This window comes from Ranitomeya imitator, chromosome 10, assembly GCF_032444005.1.
Source record: "Ranitomeya imitator isolate aRanImi1 chromosome 10, aRanImi1.pri, whole genome shotgun sequence".
NCBI lineage: Eukaryota > Metazoa > Chordata > Amphibia > Anura > Dendrobatidae > Ranitomeya > Ranitomeya imitator.
In genome coordinates this window covers 55,927,919-55,936,959 of record NC_091291.1, presented here as the reverse complement: position 1 = coordinate 55,936,959, position 9,041 = coordinate 55,927,919, and positions in this window count along the sequence as shown.

Below are 9,041 nucleotides of genomic sequence, written 5' to 3'. Positions count from 1 at the left end.
GTTGTTCCATTTAACCACAATTTAATGAGAGCCTGAAGATAGAAGCTCAGGAAAGGCAACCTGGGGAACACCTTGGAGTGTAACACACCATCTCTCTCCACCCCATACCCATTTTGTAGGCCTAATGCTGTGTACTTTTCTACAACTACTAAACGAGAGTCGGAAGACCGAAGCAATGGCAAGGAAACCTGGGGAACACCTTGGAGTGTAACACACCATCTCTCTCCACCCGATACCCATTTTGTAGGCCTAATGCAGTGTAGTTTTCTACAACTACTAAACGAGAGTCGGAAGATCGAAGCAATGGCGAGGAAACCTGGAGAACACCTTGGAGTGTAACACACCATCTCTCTCCACCCCATTCCCCATTTTTTAGGCCTAATGCAGCCTACTTTCCGACACCTACTAAACGAGAGCATGAAGATCGAAGCTCAGGAAAGGCAACCTGGGGAACACCTTGGAGTGTAACAACAACCTCTCTCTACACCACGGAAGGGCTGATTCTTAGGAAGGAAGGCTGTTGTAAATAAGCATTGCGCGTCCGAGGGTGATTATATTCTTATTCGGTATCTACTCACCCTCGGACGCGCCATGCTTCTTGATTTGTAATTAATGTTTATTTGCAATGTGCTTTTGACTTACTCAATTATTTTTTAAATTATTGATTTTATTAAATTAATAGTTTAACATCTTATTGGAAATAATTTAAAGGAGACGCGACAGGACAACACTCGGTGGATGCCATATCTGTGTTAACAACTCCAAAAAACTTTCAGTTAACTTCTTGCAGGAGAAAGAAATTGTAGCTGTTGGACCTTTGTAGTACAGTTCCAGATATTTGTTGTGTGTTTGTTTTGATTGTTAAAATGTCTGCATTTGAGATCTCAACACGATCTTATTTTTTATAATCAAATTAATTTTTTAAATATTTTATTAGGTTGGTTCAAGGGGTACACGGGCCGCAGTAGACAGGTCAGTGGAGGCCTAGTGGAAGGAGGGACCGCAGATGCGCCACTGTTTCACCCATACACAATTAGTAGGCCTAATGCAGCGTAGTTTCCAACAGCTACTAAACGAGAGCCGGAAGATCGAAGCTCAGGAAAGGCAACCTGGGGAACACCTTGGAGTGTAACAACAACCTCTCTCTACACCACGGAAGGGCTGATTCTTAGGAAGGAAGGCTGTTGTAAATAAGCATTGCGCGCCCGAGGGTGATTATATTCTTATTCGGTATCTACTCACCCTCGGACGCGCCATGCTTCTTGATTTGTAATTAATGTTTATTTGCAATGTGCTTTTGACTTACTCAATTATTTTTTTAATTATTGATTTTATTAAATTAATAGTTTAACATCTTATTGGAAATAATTTAAAGGAGACGCGACAGGACAACACTCGGTGGATGCCATATCTGTGTTAACAACTCCAAAAAACTTTCAGTTAACTTCTTGCAGGAGAAAGAAATTGTAGCTGTTGGACCTTTGTAGTACAGTTCCAGATATTTGTTGTGTGTTTGTTTTGATTGTTAAAATGTCTGCATTTGAGATCTCAACACGATCTTATTTTTTATAATCAAATTAATTTTTTAAATATTTTATTAGGTTGGTTCAAGGGGTACACGGGCCGCAGTAGACAGGTCAGTGGAGGCCTAGTGGAAGGAGTGACCGCAGACAGGCATCGAAGGCCTAAAATAATCACACATGGCTGTAGGCAATTTTAAATTGGTTCCAGGGGTACACGGGCAGCAGTGGTGTGGTCAGTGGAGGCCTAGTGGAAGGAGTGACCACAGACAGGCATCGAAGGCCTAAAATATTAACACATGGCTGTAGGCAATTTTAAATTGGTTCCAGGGGTACTTGGGCAGCAGTGCCCTGGTCAGTGTAGTAGTAGTTGAAAGAATGGACCGCAGACAGGCATCGAAGGCCTAAAATAAAAAAATTGGGCTGGCTGTAGGCAATTTTAAATTGGTTCCAGGGGTACACGGGCAGCAGTGGTGTGGTCAGTGGAGGCCTAGTGGAAGGAGTGACCGCAGACAGGCATCGAAGGCCTAAAATAATAACACATGGCTGTAGGCAATTTTAAATTGGTTCCAGGGTTACACGGGCAGCAGTGGTGTGGTCAGTGGAGGCCTAGTGGAAGGAGTGACCGCAGACAGGCATCGAAGGCCTAAAATAATCACACATGGCTGTAGGCAATTTTAAATTGGTTCCAGGGGTACACGGGCAGCAGTGGTGTGGTCAGTGGAGGCCTAGTGGAAGGAGTGACCACAGACAGGCATCGAAGGCCTAAAATATTAACACATGGCTGTAGGCAATTTTAAATTGGTTCCAGGGGTACTTGGGCAGCAGTGCCCTGGTCAGTGTAGTAGTAGTTGAAAGAATGGACCGCAGACAGGCATCGAAGGCCTAAAATAAAAAAATTGGGCTGGCTGTAGGCAATTTTAAATTGGTTCCAGGGGTACACGGGCAGCAGTGGTGTGGTCAGTGGAGGCCTAGTGGAAGGAGTGACCGCAGACAGGCATCGAAGGCCTAAAATAATCACACATGGCTGTAGGCAATTTTAAATTGGTTCCAGGGGTACACGGGCAGCAGTGGTGTGGTCAGTGGAGGCCTAGTGGAAGGAGTGACCACAGACAGGCATCGAAGGCCTAAAATATTAACACATGGCTGTAGGCAATTTTAAATTGGTTCCAGGGGTACTTGGGCAGCAGTGCCCTGGTCAGTGTAGTAGTAGTTGAAAGAATGGACCGCAGACAGGCATCGAAGGCCTAAAATAAAAAAATTGGGCTGGCTGTAGGCAATTTTAAATTGGTTCCAGGGGTACACGGGCAGCAGTGGTGTGGTCAGTGGAGGCCTAGTGGAAGGAGTGACCGCAGACAGGCATCGAAGGCCTAAAATAATCACACATGGCTGTAGGCAATTTTAAATTGGTTCCAGGGGTACACGGGCAGCAGTGGTGTGGTCAGTGGAGGCCTAGTGGAAGGAGTGACCACAGACAGGCATCGAAGGCCTAAAATATTAACACATGGCTGTAGGCAATTTTAAATTGGTTCCAGGGGTACTTGGGCAGCAGTGCCCTGGTCAGTGTAGTAGTAGTTGAAAGAATGGACCGCAGACAGGCATCGAAGGCCTAAAATAAAAAAATTGGGCTGGCTGTAGGCAATTTTAAATTGGTTCCAGGGGTACACGGGCAGCAGTGGTGTGGTCAGTGGAGGCCTAGTGGAAGGAGTGACCGCAGACAGGCATCGAAGGCCTAAAATAATCACACATGGCTGTAGGCAATTTTAAATTGGTTCCAGGGGTACACGGGCAGCAGTGGTGTGGTCAGTGGAGGCCTAGTGGAAGGAGTGACCATAGACAGGCATCGAAGGCCTAAAATATTAACACATGGCTGTAGGCAATTTTAAATTGGTTCCAGGGGTACTTGGGCAGCAGTGCCCTGGTCAGTGTAGTAGTAGTTGAAAGAATGGACCGCAGACAGGCATCGAAGGCCTAAAATAAAAAAATTGGGCTGGCTGTAGGCAATTTTAAATTGGTTCCAGGGGTACACGGGCAGCAGTGGTGTGGTCAGTGGAGGCCTAGTGGAAGGAGTGACCGCAGACAGGCATCGAAGGCCTAAAATAATAACACATGGCTGTAGGCAATTTTAAATTGGTTCCAGGGTTACACGGGCAGCAGTGGTGTGGTCAGTGGAGGCCTAGTGGAAGGAGTGACCGCAGACAGGCATCGAAGGCCTAAAATAATCACACATGGCTGTAGGCAATTTTAAATTGGTTCCAGGGGTACACGGGCAGCAGTGGTGTGGTCAGTGGAGGCCTAGTGGAAGGAGTGACCACAGACAGGCATCGAAGGCCTAAAATATTAACACATGGCTGTAGGCAATTTTAAATTGGTTCCAGGGGTACTTGGGCAGCAGTGCCCTGGTCAGTGTAGTAGTAGTTGAAAGAATGGACCGCAGACAGGCATCGAAGGCCTAAAATAAAAAAATTGGGCTGGCTGTAGGCAATTTTAAATTGGTTCCAGGGTTACACGGGCAGCAGTGGTGTGGTCAGTGGAGGCCTAGTGGAAGGAGTGACCGCAGACAGGCATCGAAGGCCTAAAATAATCACACATGGCTGTAGGCAATTTTAAATTGGTTCCAGGGGTACACGGGCAGCAGTGGTGTGGTCAGTGGAGGCCTAGTGGAAGGAGTGACCACAGACAGGCATCGAAGGCCTAAAATATTAACACATGGCTGTAGGCAATTTTAAATTGGTTCCAGGGGTACACGGGCAGCAGTGGTCTGGTCAGTGGAAGTCTAGTGGAAGGAGTGACCGCAGACAGGCTTCGAAGGCCTAACATAACAAAAATGTCAAAACAATGGTATTGTCAGTGCCAGGCATTGAAGGATGTCAGCGCCTAGACTACACATTGGTGAAGCTGTGAGAGATAATTTTGCTAGTGGTAGAGCACTGTTTGAGCTGGGGGGGGGGAACTGGCTTGTGGCCGGCGGTACAGGCACAGGGCCCCTCATATTACAACGGTGAGTCTGACGTTGGGTGCGCACCACCACCGCCAGAGACACTTTATTGTACTATGAGGGACCCAGTGGCAGTGCCGTCGACCAAAAGCGGCCACACCCACCTCTTCAGACAAACAGCACTCTCAAGGGTCCAAGCGCAAAGTGGCGATAGCACGACCCCGTGTGGGGAGTTTGGCCATTTCGTGAGGTGGAAACATGTCGTATGCTGGACAATCAGGTGAAGAAAATTACGAGATTGGAAAAGTCATTCAGAATAGTCCACAGGCAAGACCTTTTCATAGGAAAGCTAGGTGTCAGCCGGGCAGGGTGGGGCAAAAGATTTTGAAATCCAGTTGTGGTTCATTTTAATGAAGGTTAGATCATCTACATTTTGGGTAGCCAGACGAGTCCTTTTTTCTGTTAGTATTGAACCTGCAGCACTGAATACTCTTTCTGATAGGACACTAGCTGCCGGGCAAGCAAGCTCCTGCAATGCATATTCTGCCAATTCTGGCCAGGTGTCTAATTTGGATGCCCAGTAATCAAATGGGAATGACGGTTGAGGGAGAACATCGATAAGGGATGAAAAATAGTTTGTAACCATACTGGACAAATGTTGTCTCCTGTCACTTTGAATTGATGCTGCAGTACCTGTCCTGTCTGCGGTCATAGAAAAATCACTCCACAACCTGGTCAGAAAACCCCTCTGGCCAACGCCACTTCTGATTTCTGCCCCTCTAACACCTCTGGTCTGCTGGCCCCTGGAGCTCGTGTGAGAACGATCACGGGCGCTGTGTGCAGGGAATGCCAGAAGCAAACGGTCAACAAGAGTTGATTGTTTTGTTGCTAATATTAGTTCCAAGTTCTCATGTGGCATAATATTTTGCAATTTGCCTTTATAGCGAGGATCAAGGAGGCAGGCCAACCAGTAATCGTCATCGTTCATCATTTTTGTAATGCGTGTGTCCCTTTTGAGGATACGCAAGGCATAATCCGCCATGTGGGCCAAAGTTCCCATTGTCAAATCTGCGGTTGTGCTTGGTTGAGGGGCAGTTGCAGGCAAATCTACGTCACTTGTGTCCCTCAAAAAACCAGAACCCGGCCTTGCCACGCCACCAATTTCCCGTGCCCCCGGGAAAGCTTCCTCATTAAAAATATACTCATCCCCATCATCCTCCTCATCCTCCACCTCCTCTTCGCCCGGTACCTCGTCATGTACACTGCCCTGACCAGACAATCGCTGACTGTCATCAAGGCTTTCCTCTTCCTCTGGTGCAGACGCCTGATCCTTTATGTGCGTCAAACTTTGCATCAGCAGACGCATTAGGGGGATGCTCATGCTTATTATGGCGTTGTCTGCACTAACCAGCCGTGTGCATTCCTCAAAACACTGAAGGACTTGACACATGTCTTGAATCTTCGACCACTGCACACCTGACAACTCCATGTCTGCCATCCTACTGCCTGCCCGTGTATGTGTATCCTCCCACAAAAACATAACAGCCCGCCTCTGTTCGCACAGTCTCTGAAGCATGTGCAGTGTTGAGTTCCACCTTGTTGCAACGTCTATGATTAGGCGATGCTGGGGAAGGTTCAAAGAACGCTGATAGGTCTGCATACGGCTGGAGTGTACAGGCGAACGGCGGATATGTGCGCAAAGTCCACGCACTTTGAGGAGCAGGTCGGATAACCCCGGATAACTTTTCAGGAAGCACTGCACCACCAGGTTTAAGGTGTGAGCCAGGCAAGGAATGTGTTTCAGTTGGGAAAGGGAGATGGCAGCCATGAAATTCCTTCCGTTATCACTCACTACCTTGCCTGCCTCAAGATCTACAGTGCCCAGCCACGACTGCGTTTCTTTCTGCAAGAACTCGGACAGAACTTCCGCGGTGTGTCTATTGTCGCCCAAACACTTCATAGCCAATACAGCCTGCTGACGTATGCCAGTAGCTGCCCCATAATGGGAGACCTGGTGTGCAACAGTGGCAGGTGCGGATGGAGTGTTTGTGCGACTGCGGTCTGTGGACGAGCTCTTGCTTCTGCAGGAGGACGAGGAGGAGGAGGAGGAGGAGGGGGTGCGAACGGCTACAGACAACTGTTTACTAGACCGTGGGCTAGGCAGAACTGTCCCAAACTTGCTGTCCCCTGTGGACCCTGAATCCACCACATTTACCCAGTGTGCCGTGATGGACACGTAACGTCCCTGGCCATGCCTACTGGTCCATGCATCTGTTGTCAGGTGCACCTTTGTGCTCACAGATTGCCTGAGTGCATGGACGATGCGCTCTTTAACATGCTGGTGGAGGGCTGGGATGGCTTTTCTGGAAAAAAAGTGTCGACTGGGTAGCTCGTAGCGTGGTACAGCGTAGTCCATCAGGTCTTTGAAAGCTTCGCTTTCAACTAACCGGTAGGGCATCATCTCTAACGAGATTAGTCTAGCTATGTGGGCGTTCAAACCCTGTGTACGCGGATGCGAGGCTAAGTACTTCCTTTTTCTAACCATAGTCTCATGTAGGGTGAGCTGGACTGGAGAGATGGAGATCGTGGAACTAGCGGGGGTGCCGGTGGACATGGCAGACTGAGAGACGGTGGGAGATGGTATTGTTGCCGCCGGTGCCCTAGATGCAGTGTTTCCTACTACGAAACTGGTGATTCCCTGACCCTGACTGCTTTGGCCTGGCAAAGATACCTGCACAGATACAGCAGGTGGTGCGCTAAATGGTGGTCCTACACTGCCGGAAGGGATGTTGCGTTGATGACTAGCTTCATTGGCCGAGGGTGCAACAACCTTAAGGGACGTTTGGTAGTTAGTCCAAGCTTTCAAATGCATGGTGGTTAAATGTCTATGCATGCAACTAGTATTGAGACTTTTCAGATTCTGACCTCTGCTTAAGGAAGTAGAACATTTTTGACAGATGACTTTGCGCTGATCAATTGGATGTTGTTTAAAAAAATGCCAGACTGCACTCTTTCTAGCATCGGATACCTTTTCAGGCATTGCAGACTGAGCTTTAACCGGATGGCCACGCTGTCCTCCACCAGGTTTTGGCTTTGCCACGCGTTTTGGGCAAGATACGGGCCCGGCAGATGGAACCTGTGGCGATGTTGATGCCTGCTGCGGCCCCTCCTCCTCCTCTGCTTCAGAACTGCTGCCGCCTGCACCCTGTTCCCCCAATGGCTGCCAATCGGGGTCAAGAACTGGGTCATCTAATAACTCTTCTTGTACCTCCTGCGCAACTTCGTCTGTGTCACCGTGTCGTTCGGTGGTATAGCGTTCGTGATGGGGCAACATAGTCTCATCAGGGTCTGATTCTTGATCAGCACCCTGCGAGGGCAATGTTGTGGTCTGAGTCAAAGGACCAGCATAGTAGTCTGGCTGTGGCTGTGCGTCAGTGCACTCCATGTCAGATTCAATTTGTAATGGGCATGGACTGTTAACTGCTTCACTTTCTAAGCCAGGGACGGTATGTGTAAAGAGCTCCATGGAGTAACCCGTTGTGTCGCCTGCTGCATTCTTCTCTGTTGTTGTTTTTGCTGAAGAGGACAAGGAAGTGACTTGTCCCTGACCGTGAACATCCACTAACGACGCGCTGCTTTTACTTTTACCAGTTTCACGAGAGGAGGCAAAAGAGCTAGAGGCTGAGTCAGCAAGATAAGCCAAAACTTGCTCTTGCTGCTCCGGCTTTAAAAGCGGTTTTCCTAATCCCAGAATAGGGAGCGTTCGAGGCCTTGTGTAGCCGGACGACGAACCTGGCTCCACAGCTCCAGACTTAGGTGCAATATTTTTTTCCCCACGACCACCTGATGCTCCACCACTACCACTACCCTCATTACCAGCTGACAATGAACGCCCCCGGCCACGACCTCTTCCACTAGACTTCCTCATTGTTTTAAAAACGTAACCAAACTAACGTTATTTGTTGCAGTCACACAACTTACACGGTGAGCTATAACTTCAGTATGATTTAGCTACCCCTTTACAGGTTGGTGAGACCACCGCGAAAATCAGGCACAATGTTACACACTCTTTTTTTGGTGGCTGCAAATTAGAGAGATGCCCCACACGCAGGACTGTCACTGAAGCACAAATGTTAATATTAATGTCACACTATTATTTGTTTTTTATTTTTATTTTTTTCAGGAACACTTTAGAAACCCCCCCAAAAAAAAAAAATTGATTTTTGCAGGGAGAATTTAGAAAACAAATGTAACAAACTATATGCTTTCTATGGGCCACTGAGTGAGAGATGACGCACACAGGAATCAGGAGTGGCACACAAGCCCAGAGGCCAATATTTTTCTACCAATGATTGATGGAGTTATTTTCTCTGGTAGATTTTGGAACCCAAATCAAGGAAAAAAAATATAGGCTTTCTATGGACCACAATTGGAGAGAGAGAGAGAGAGAGAGAGAGAGAGAGATGGCACACCCAGGAGTCAAGACTGGCACACAAGCAGAAAGGCCAATATTAATCTCCCACTGTTTTTTTTTTTTTTTTTTTTTTTCAGGGAGACTTTAGAAAAAAAAAAAATAAAAAAAA